The sequence below is a fragment of the Notothenia coriiceps genome, unplaced genomic scaffold, assembly GCF_000735185.1.
Source record: "Notothenia coriiceps isolate Sejong01 unplaced genomic scaffold, NC01 NC01_scaffold00033309, whole genome shotgun sequence".
Lineage (NCBI taxonomy): Eukaryota > Metazoa > Chordata > Actinopteri > Perciformes > Nototheniidae > Notothenia > Notothenia coriiceps.
Window position 1 is genome coordinate 10,600 of NW_011366010.1, and position 12,476 is coordinate 23,075.

Sequence of the window (12,476 nt, forward strand, 5' to 3'; positions counted from 1 at the left end):
CTGCAGCTTCCCCACCGCCCCACCCAACGATCACCCTACATGGACAGTACGATTTACGACCCTCGGCCCGCGCCCCCCGATACATGAGCAGCCACTGGGTCCTCGCGAGCTTGCGACACTAGACGACAAAATCGCCCCAAGACCGAGTGGTTCACTATCCCCCCCTCGAGAGCGGAGGCGTCGGGCCAACCGCAATCAACCGGTGTGCGCTAAGGCATATCCGTCTGCCTGCAATTTCGTCGACGCGGGACTCAGACACCGGTGTCTCTCGGCGTCATGAGGACAAGCACGCGCCACGTTTTTGATTGGGCGGACTAGACCTTTTTCGAAGTGTTTCATGCACAGGCCATGCGTTTACGCCGGAAGTACTCGTGTTCGACTGCATGCGTAAATGCTAACAACCGGCGCCCCCGTAGGACGGCATTGGACCCGCAAGGGTCAAATGACGAACCCGTTCGCGGGACATCAATAACATGATATATGAGGGCTTCATCAAATAACTTTGAGTGGAGCCAGAAGTTGGAGTACCAAACACTGACTCCAGGTACTCATCTGAGTACCTCACTGAGAAAGTTATGTGCACCCCTGTATGTATATATATTGACAGCCAATGAGTGACGTCTGAGGAAGATGACAAATGTAAATTAAACATTGTTGAGAAAATGCTGCACCTCTTGCATTTATTGACATAGAGGAGCCTTATTGTTTACCTTTTTAATATCATTTTTTGTAATTTTCAATTGCTTGGTTTTCGTGAAATTAGCCTGTTTTCCTATTAAAGTGTAGCAGATTGATGCATCTCCACAGATCATCTTAAAGGGCTTCGGAATCCCCCCCATTGTACTTAAAAAACTGTCAAAACTAGGGCCCCCAAACAGCATCTTGCATAGGGCCCCCAAAAAGCTAGAAACGGCCCTGTTCCTGGGACCCTCACATCGTACAAGGAAAAACTTCCGGAGAAAACCCCACAGTTTAAAGGGGGAAATGGGAGAAACCTCAGGGAGAGCAACAAAGGAGGGATCCCTCTCCCAGGACGGACAGACGTGCAATAGATGCCGTGTGTAAATCGAAGAGATAATACATTTTACAGCGTAGGTAGACCAAATGTTTGGAAATGCATGTGTCTTTATAATTTGTTATAACTATTGTTGAAAAGGCATTTTAGAAACTATAATTGTATAGATATAGGCGGATTTGAATGCCTAATGAGGGTGTCATAGTTATACCAAATTACATGAAAGTAAAATATTAAACAAACAAATATTAAAATATTAAAGAAAGAAGCACATTATAGTTCAGACAGTACTTACATTAAGTACATGGAATAAACTAGCACAAGCACAGTAACACTGCTTTTGTTCTGGGTCATAGTGTCATGCTTATAATCTGAATTAATGAATGAATAACCACAGAGAGCGAGAGTGAGGCCTGCGGCATGAAAAGGCAGAGTGTCTCGTTCATTTGAAGGTGACACATGGGAAGGTAAACTCTCCCTATAATCCAGACGGATGACAGCGTTAATCCTCTAAAGTGATTCCCTCCATTAAACACATTTTAACCCTCCCGGGCTCTGCTGCTTGTCTGGGAGGTTGGGGGAGTTCAGCAGTACTGTGAATGGTGGAGAGACACCTGTGTGTGTGGCGTATGACGAGAGCTCTGCATGAGTCACACACACACACCAAGTGTGAGTCACACCAGGTGTTGGTGTTGACCAGACGGAGATTGCTGCATTAGTGGGTTTTCGGTTCGTCATTTAAAGAAAAATGACAAACTCTTTCGTTGATAGCCTTAACATGATTGAATCATTGTTTCATAAGATGTTAGAAAAGGTTATGCGTCAAAAGCATTCAAACCAATCAGAAATTGCATAGTTGTATTGGCAAATATGCAATTTATTTTAAATGATGAAGCTGTTTAGCTTAGCACAAAGAGGGGGTATACAGTCAGTGCAGTTTGGATAATACCATAACCCTAACCCACATGTTGCATTGTTTATGATAAGCTAACCTGCAGACTGGAGCTTCAAACTTATCCAACATACGTTATCGATCCCAAATCTACAGAGCAAATGCCTAGAATGCTAGTATTTCTTCAAAATGTAATTTGAAGTATGAAATGTTTTATCTAACATTGCTATGATATCGCCCTTCCTACCTTTCTTGCCAGATATTTGTTCTGATTAAATTGACTGCTAAACTGTTAAATAGACTGATTTGAGTAAAGCTGTTGTTTCTGTTATCAAAAGTCAAGTTGTTCATTTGATAACTGCACTAACAGGTTACTTTATATTGTACCTATGATATGTTTTATGCACAGACAACTCAGAAGCTGGTAAACTGGTCATCTTCAAGTGGAGATCATGACTCGTCGTATATAGACAGTGAGTCAGCAGGGCTCAGGGGGAAGAACAGATTGTTCACATGATCCTAAATGACACCACTAATACTGATGCTAATAACAAACTACATCATGCTCATGGTATGTGGCGGATGATATTTGAGAACAAATTATGCTAAATATTACTTTTAAAATGTAACAATTACAATGTGGCCTAATAGCTTAAAAATTAGATAATTTGCAGATAATTTAAGTCATTTCAAGTCAATGTATTTACTTTATAAGATAACACCAAATAATGCTTTATGTTCCCATCTGTCGCTGGTAAAGAAAAAATAATAATAATAAATCCAGCTTTTATTTTGAAGTATAACATTTTCAGGGCAGTCATTCATTTTTTTATTCACTCTCTTCTAATCCCTTCTAGACTCTGTGTCTCTATACATACATAATACTGAATAATAAATAAACAATACATATTTCTATGCGCTGGCCTTCATTTTTGTATTTTATGATGGATTGTAGTCCCAAATGAAATGTTTGACATAGCTAAAAGTAGGTTGTCAGCACTCAAATACACCACTAGAGGGAAGCTTCTCACCATCTGAGCTGCAGAGAGGCTTCATTTGAGCTTTCCCTCTCATTGTTATTTTGTATCTCTGCTGTAACATCTCAGTTTGTTGGGATAGCATATCATCACAGGTGGTGTTGTACAGTTTTGGGGTGGAGAAAAAGGGAGCTCCTGAGAGTGAACCTTTTTGTTTCAAGAAGTCATACTTTACATTCTCCAGATGTAAAAGGTTTGCCACCACACCTCGTGAACAAATATTAATCCACGAACATGAACACATTCCTCACCGAGCTACCATAACAACAAGGAGCAGAGGGCAGGGGGCTTCAGGAGACTACCTGCCAGAGAAAGTTAGACAAACATGTGCAGTAAAGTGTTGGCTGAACCAGGGATACGCTTCACCTCACATAAACTGTTAGTGCTTGTTGTGCCGCACATTAAAAGACAATTGAGCCATTTGACTCCTTCAGGGAAGAAACCAGCAGTGAAATGTCAGGACGGACGCACACTCCGCTGAATGTGAGCTTTGTTTGAGAGTCAGGCTGCTTCACTGAGAGCCACAAACACACACAAAGACATACATCTGTCAGGCTTTTTGCACTCCTCACTCAAGTGAACTTAGCAACACTCACATGATGTGTTAAGCACAAAAAACACACACAGACAGTGGTGGAGGATCAGTGAGCATTTCAAGATCATTAGATTGAACAAACAACAGGAAATCCCTTGAAACAAGTGTTGGAAAATTGGATTTAAGTAGTGTACTTGAGAGTTGTACTGTAGTATTTTATGCTACTCCACATATTGAAATAAGTCATTCTTTCCAACGGCCTACTATAAACATGTTTGCCCTTCTATCCATCTATATATGAATATACATTAAAAGAGGTCATCATTTGTTTTGTGCAGACGTTAAAAAGTGCAAATAAGGGTTGTGAGGCTTGTGCTAACAAGGGAGTTCCTGTTAACAGCAGGGAAGAAACAGAAGGATACTTAGAATAATAAATGAATTAAAGGTCTTAACAGCGGAATATACCAGCGCATAAAGCTGTTGAACTTTACTCATTGTAGTGTAACTTTACCGTTAGCCTAAAGCCTAAACAATTGTTTTCTAATGTCCTGTGCTTCTGTTTTATCTGCTCCAATAGTCACCAAGAATGTCCCCCCTTGCTCAATTTCATTATGCAATCTCAAAGCCTTCAAATAACATATGACTGGAGGTTGAATCACCCCGCTGCCCTCCGCTGTGACTAGAGCGAAGGAAGTTCAGGAGAGATCACGAGTGAAAAAAACCAAAAAAAAAACCTTGGATTTGCTGACATCCCTTTTTTCGTTGGCCTTTGTCCAGCGTTGCATTTCACTAGAAAAGCCTCTGTGGACTGCGGACTAAGGTCAGGGAATCTGCGCTGGGAGCTAAAACTCTCACAGTGGTCTGAGCTGCTGCATAAACCGACATAAAGAACAGTTTAGCTCAACAGCAGCCTGAAGGTTTAGCTTTCACAGGTTTAAAGTCATTGCAACCATTGCGACTCATTCGAAACCCATTGAGTTATGTTCCTTATATCTCTGCTTACAAGTATACTAGTAATAATTGTACAATTAGGGAGATCAGCTGATGCCGCTTTTACAACATATGGAATGTATAAGATAGGAAATATATTTATGACCTGGTTGTGCAATGGTTGAAAATAGTAGTAGATCTGTTAAACGTAGGGCAAATGACCTTGAACAGTGGACTTTGACGGATAAAAGATACTCATTTGTGTCTGTTTTTCAGAGTTGAGTTGGATATGTGTAACCTTAAGATATGAAATCAATGTGGCCTTTTTGGCTGGCTTGCCAGAATAGGTTGGAAGATCAATACCACTCTATTATTAGATTAATTTAGATTTTAACTCAATTTCCCCTGGTGGATTAATAAAGTTTTTCTTCTGGAAGCAGGGCAGCAGCCTGGCTCTTTACAAAAACTAAAATACACAACACACCAGTTAGGAGTAACGTCATGCAACAACTTCTTCAGAAAACGTTTCAACAGCCAAATCGACCACAAAATGGAAAGCAGAAATGAAATTCTCCATTACAATATTTCCATTATAAAATGCTCCCCCTGCTTCCTTTACCTGGCTAATGTACATCTCTCATGCACTTCTGTTTATCAGATTGTGCATTGAATGGGACTACATCTCATTTGGTAATATAGAGGCATCTACATTAAACTGATACAGTTTAATTTGCAGTTAAAAATCTCTTGTAGTTTATTTAAGCTAAGCTAGTAGCCTATCCAATTGCTTCTGGATCGAGGCTTACTCTTGTCAAGAAAGTTCAAAGATTTATTTTTTTAACTAATAAACTACATTAATTAAATGAGGCCAAACAAGCGGTTAATACTATTGTTATTAAAGTCATTTTAGTTCTGATCTGAGGAGGGCTGGAGATACCTAATTAAAGGTCACCTATTATGCCAAATCCCCCCCCACCTTATCACCTGAATCTCCTCCTAGAACACCATTGTGGTTCTTTTTAACCAAATATCTCTCAGAGGGGCGTGGGGAGTGGCTCCTTATTTTTCATCTAAAGTAACAGACACAGAATCAGCACTTTTGAAACAGGGCTAAAACAGTGGGGATTATGGGATGCTGCGATCTGTTTGGTGTTTGGAGCCAAACACTTCAGAGACATGTTTTGTATATATCTGAGACCTATAATATACTGATGAAGAACAGTATAATAAGGGACCTTTAAGACCTAATCAGATCAGCTTGAGGCAACAACATCTCTAAAAACACATGAAGAAGAAGAGTGATGACATATTATGCGAAAAACATGTTATACACATATTCTCCTACTTTTCCTCTGCTCACTGGGCTGAGTGCAGATCAGCAGCCGGCCTCTAGTCCGACAGAGGGTCTGGCCTGTTGGACGGCCATATTGAAGGGCCAGATGGCTAAAAAATGTGATGTGAAATGAATGAATACATTCCATTTTGCCACCTGGAGTTCCCTCTGTGCAGAACGTTATCCGTAAAGCCTGGGAATTGCAAAATGATTGGGACATTGATTAAGTCTGTATTGAGAGTCTACATGAACACACTGCTTGTCTGATCTGCAGCACGAGTCGATCATTACTGAACATTTGCTGGAGGATCTCGAGTGTTTTCTCCCAATTGTGACCTCATGACCTACTAAAAAGAGCAGAAACACTGTCTATGAATTGTTTTGCTCAAAATACCAAACAGATCACCCATTGCCTCATATCCCTCTACTGTCTAAAAACTAAATACTGCCGTGATGAAACGCCTTATCATCCTTTTTATTTCCTGCTTCTTCACACACATGCTCTCCAGTACAGGTTAGCTCTGAGTGTTAGCGATGCTAATGTAAACACCGACCATATTACGTCCAAAACAGTCGGGCATTGTTTCCGATAGCAACGTTTCTGATAGGGTCGTGGTTGTAAAGCCAGCCTACATTTCCGATATTACGTCATATCGGACGCAAATCTGGATCAGCTCCGTTGTACCCCGTTTGTAGAGATTTGGGTACGGAGGAAAAGAGAGAGGGTTTTATTTTCCGACGCTGCGTGAGTTCCCTGGCACACCGGGGACACATCTTTATGTATAAAAGACATCAAAAAGTGCATTTTGCATGATAGGTCCCCTTTAAGTTGGGATGCCCTGTAAAAAAAGACCCCAGTCCATATGAAGTAAGGGTTCAAATAGTCAAAATGGCCATCGCATTCATTCAGCTTGCTAAAACAATCAATTATTCATCAAAATATTCTATGATGATTGATTTCATGTAAAAGATTAGGGAAGTGAGTAAGGTCTGAAAGTGAAATCCCACATGCCTGTATGCAAAAACAGGCTTTAGACACACAACCAATGTAATCCAATTTGGGTCAATCGGGACCCCCCTCCAGTACAATCGCAGCACTTGTTAAAGGTTAGTCACACCAACAAATGTTTTTATTTTGACCCATTTTAGTATCATTAGTTCTATATCCATTGACCCATTGTAACATCTTTAATTAAATCAGAAAGGGTGTTACCTACTTGTTACTTTACCCAGTGCTTTATAAATTGACAAATGGTGATTTTGGCGTACTGCCAACATCATCTTTTTATTTATGCTCTTACCTAACAAAAGAAAAGTTGTTGTTGTGTCTAAGGTCGCTGCTCTTGATGATTTAAAAAAATAAATCTTAACTGTGTTTTATGGGTTTTTGTGCATTTACATCACTTTTGATCACCACAAAATGAGATTTTCCTTGAGATAATCAGCCTAGACTAAAGGAATCTGCTGTTAGAGGAAAAGTCAGAGGATCATCAAAATCAGGAGTTTTTGTTCAACTGGGAACATTTGTATTTGTATTTGATTAGTTTAGGGGTTGTCCACGTCAATAGACCGTAAATGTGCCAGTTAGCCAATATCTATTTTGTATTTATACAGTATGCCCTGGATAGCTGTTGTAATGTTCCCTCTAGAAACAACCCAAAAACTAATCACATTTACATTTTAAATAACAAGTTCATACAAGCAGTAAAAACATGCAACATAGAGGCTTTCAATACTGGAAATCTATTTATCTATCCAAATGTTGTTGAGATATTTCAGTCTGGTCCCAAGTGGAGGATTACAGTAATCTACTGAGATGTGTATTCCTACAGCAGTGCTGCTATGGCTGTGTAACACGACGCCAAAATGTGGTTTAATCTGGCCAACAACAATCTGTTGGACACAGAGGGCAGGGAGGCGTGAGTGTGAGAGACATCTATATCCACATATGTGTGTGTATAATCTGTGTTTGTGTGTGTAAGAGGGGAGTGTATCAAAACAGTGTCTTACCAACAGTGAGCCTGCTGTTTTCACAGAATGTCTGTTGTCAGAACATACATCCTTGTGATTGTGTGTGTGTGTGTGTGTGTGTGTGTGTGTGTGTGTGTGTGTGTGTGTGTGTGTGTGTGTGCTTGCTTGTGTGTGTGTGTGCGTGCGTGTGTGTGTGTCTGTGTGGGAAGAGATGAGGTATGTGCAACAGCAGCATTTGTTTGTTTCTAAAGATAGATGTGAACCATACAAATCTGTGAGCTGGAGGAGGAGGACATCGTCACAGACATTGTGTACCAGCCAGAATTAACAGCGTGACGAACGACAAAATGCATCATATCAAGCAAACAAATTCATATTATTAAAGCTTTTTATTTAACAGGTAGTTACTTTAGGCGCTTTCACACGGCAGTACTTTTCCCACAAAGGTTCATGAGAGCTTAGTTCATGAGAACTCTTTAGAACTCTTTAGTTCTCATGAACTAAGTACAGATCGCGTTCACACCGGAATCAATTCCTGGGGGAAGGATTAGGCAAATGAAGCCGCTGACGTCACTTCTTCTTCTTCTGCTTTGGGCCACCCGAAGTCCCCGGCCGGAAGTCCCCGGAGTTGGGGAATGGCTTCAGTAGAAGCTCGAGAAACGCAGAACGCCGACAGCTCCTCATCACTCCACCGCTCCCATGTTTTCTTTTGTGTTTTGTGTTTTTCTCTGTGTTTCTGCGCTGGGCTAATGCTAATGCTAATAATGCTAATGCGAGGATAATAAAATGGCGGCTTCACAAAACCTTTTGGGAGTTTTACGGGGCATGGTTTGCATTCCGCCCAGCCAATCAGACATAGGAACCTTTTTCTCCCACGAAAGTCCCTCCTCTCTAGCATGGACGGAAAAGGGGGTCAAAAAGGTTCTGATCAACCAATTTTAGTTCCGGCTCTTTTTGGTGTGAACGCGACATTTCGGAACTATATCAGAACTAAAGTGAGGTGCGAACGCGCCTATTGTTTGTACTTTGGGTACTTGGCAGCTTAATATTTTGTTAAAGGGGCCCGCTTATGCTTTTAGGGGTTTACCCATTCCTGTATTGTGTTAAATACGTTTTATTTTATGTAAATGGTCTGCAAAGGCTAAAATCCCAAAGTTCCCTCCAGAGGGAGTTTCTCTCCCACACACTCCCCCCTGCCTAAAACAGCTCCATTGGACTTCCTGTTTACTTATGCGACAAAGGGACATCACTACGTTACACTGTGGCTTCTATTGGCTGGTGCCTAAACACATTGTACCTAATAGGCTAAGACATCTCTAAGTGGTTGACAAATCACAAATAAAACACTTTGTGAACATAAAAGCATACATGTCACAGTAGAGGCACAAAAACGCATATGAAAATGAGCATTATAGGGCCCCTTTAAATTGACAAAAGAGGCTAAAAAATCCTGATAACATTTAATCAAACTTAAATATTCAACAATGCTGATGATATGTATGTTCCCTGAGTCTTATGGTTGGGACGTGCCGAGCTGCTGCAGTCCTCACATTCAAGTATCTGATAACGGCTGTTAAGACTAATTCATCTTAACTGTATGCATTGTTTGCATAATCAAAGGGAGAGAGTGAGTTCACCTTGCCGTTGATCTTCTTCTCTTTCTTGTCAGCAATCTTTTTATCAGTGGGAATTGTTTATTGCTGGTTGAACCAACTGTACTCCGTGATCAAAGTCTGAGATGTTGGCGAGGGACAGTACAGTACGGTGAAACATTAACCCTAAGTCTTTTCCCCTCAAACGCCTTCACTCATTCACAGCTCTGAGGAAACAAAAGGTTTGACTTGTCACGTGGTTTTAATCACACATGAAGGAAACTAAACGTAGTGGAGGAAGACATCTTATACCTACGTTTCACTCTGTGTTTTCTTGTCTCTATCATTCAAGTTGCAATACAGTACCTAAATGCCAAAGTACTCCAGCTTCTCGACAAACAGTTATGGGTACAGAGGTTTTCTGAAGTAAAAATACACATGTATTGCCATTCAAATATACTTAAAGTACAAAAAGTGAAAATACTCCCATTTCAGAATAATGTTATGCAGTTTTTCATTATATATTATATTTCTATTTTGGGTGAATTTGTATTTTCATCCCACATTCTTATTTTCTATGCTTCACATTACAATTATAATTTATTTAAACAGCATAGTGGCATTTCACCCCCAGTCAAACTCCAAATGAACACAACATGTTTATTTATGAGCTTTAGTTGTGCTGATTATTAGGTTTTTCAAAATCTATTACAAACTGATACTCGAGCACATTTTGCAGTCATTATTGATCATATTTTATTGATCCCAAGGGGACATATTCCCATAGCAACAATGCTACACACAGCTGCAATCAATTTAAAACAATACAAAGCCATTCAGACAGTACAGTTATACACTCAGGACACAGCAATTTAAATCAAATGTAAAAACATTGCCCATGCCTTGTGAGATTAAATGATTTCAGAACCATTGAAACCATAATACATTATACAAATACTAAATAAGGATTAATATAAACTTGTTGAGTACTCTCATAGAGGTTGGGGGAAAATAAAGCTTTCAGTAGTTTTACTGTAGTATTAAAGTTGGGAGTTGGTGCTTCTATTTTAGTTACACAGAGGATTTGAGGGCTTCCTCCATCGCTGATCATCATCATCATCATCATCATCACCACCAGAGAGTTAACATTCCTGCGCTCCTAATCTTTCTTGGAAAGCGACGGTCCTTTGTAGGAGCAAACCTGCCATGTGGTCAGATTAACATTTCTGATTGTGGGAGAGGGCTATCCTGTAGCAAAGCCCAGGGAGATTCTCTCTTTTTTTTTCAACCTCATGCCAAGTTTGGATCTCAGTGTATTTAACTGTGTGCTCATCTACCACACTGCCCTGGATTTCCCTTGCATGCTTGTGTGTGTTTGGCAAAGAAATATCCTCAGGAGTGGGGAGTTTAGTGTGTTAGCATAGCAATATGTGCCAGTGCTGAGATTGTCTGTCAGGTATTTAGTCTCCAAACTGATTATTGGACACTTTTTAACCTGATGATAACTCTAGATGGAAAGTCAGAGGATTACCAAAGTTGTCAAAATTCATCCCGAGGGGTTTGTGAATGTTTGTACCAAGGATCATCCATCCATGCCTTTATTGAAGTGACAGTGATGAGAAGGGGAGACAGATGGATGACATGCAGCAAAATGTCCCAAACCAGATTACAGAACATGGGCCACCAACTCAGCTATCAAGCGTCTCAAAACATGACGTTTTTAATAGATGAGATGTTTCAGTCTACAACAAAGTGGTGGCCTGACTAAGACTGACATTGCCATGAATAGAGCCACACTGCTCGCATTGCTAAAATATTATTGATGGAAAATGTAAGAAAACACACAGGCACAATTGGTATGGTATGTTTCAGTGTGGTTACATGGGACTGATAATAAAAGCCCCACATTTAATATAAGGAAATACAAGTGCTGTTGAGAAAGTGCAGCGCGAAGGAAGTGAAACAAGCTTTAAGCTTCATCCTCATTTGAATTCTTTAAAGTCATCTGAGTCATCAGATTATCTTCACAGCCTACACACTGACTGACGCATACAAAGGCAGGATATTGAACATTCACTTTACTGGTTTCAGTTCAGTATTTCCGTTTTACAGAAAACCTGTAAATGGAGAAATCAGTATTTGGTCGGACCACAAAGCATTCTGCCACATGAGAATCTGACTGGCAAAATGGCAAAATATAAGAAGTGAAATCCAAAGTAAGACATATTTCAGCTGGTGGTGTTTTAACACTACATAGGGAAAATATCTCAACCAGTACAATTCAGCAGGACACTTCCCCAGTTGATACATTAAAACATTACTTTTTTGTATTAGAATTAAGGAGAAATCAATCGACAGTCACAAATAAACAATGTGAGTCAAACAAACATCTTAATGTGTATTTTGCATGTTTTGTTTTGGAAAGGCTGGATAAGAAATGCTATGTTTACCAAATTAGGCAAATTGTCGAAATTGAGAGTGAAAAAACATATTTTACTGCAATGGCTGCTGACTGGCTTTACATGAAAAAAAGTTGGATGTACATTTTAATTTGTATCACGCACTTCGGAGAAGAAATGTTTTAGGAGTAGTCATCAGTGAATTGACCCTAAGTAGCAGTAAAATCGCAGCCGGTTTATATAAAAGTACTATGATATTCTCTCTTAAACATATCTCAGAGGTCACTTTTTGCGGCTACATTCACTTTCAATATCAGTTTCCCTTTTACAGGACAGAAGACACACTGGGACTTTTCAAAAATAACTTTCTATTTCATACTGATACCAGTAGCTAATTTTAGTGACGAGACATCACTGCGTTGTTAAATCTCACGGCCCTCTGGAGTTTATTTCAAATATTGCTTGATGACTTTTTTTCCCAGAAAAATCGATGGTTAGTTTGGCGATGGTCGCATACGAGCTAATCGTCACGTATCAATAGGACGCCTCTATTGGGGTATTGTGTGTACAAACGCTGTGTTGGCAAAGGTGAATCCATTTAGCAGCAGAGTGACCTCTCACCCCCAAGTCCAGTGTCCACCCCCCCAATCTCTCCCCCCTGAACTCAGCCTCCTGTCCAGCTCACCCTGCTGGAAATCCCAGGGACAAAGCCTGGGCGACAGATGGCCTGGTGTGACCACACTCTCGTGTGTGTGTGTGTGCTTGCGTGTGT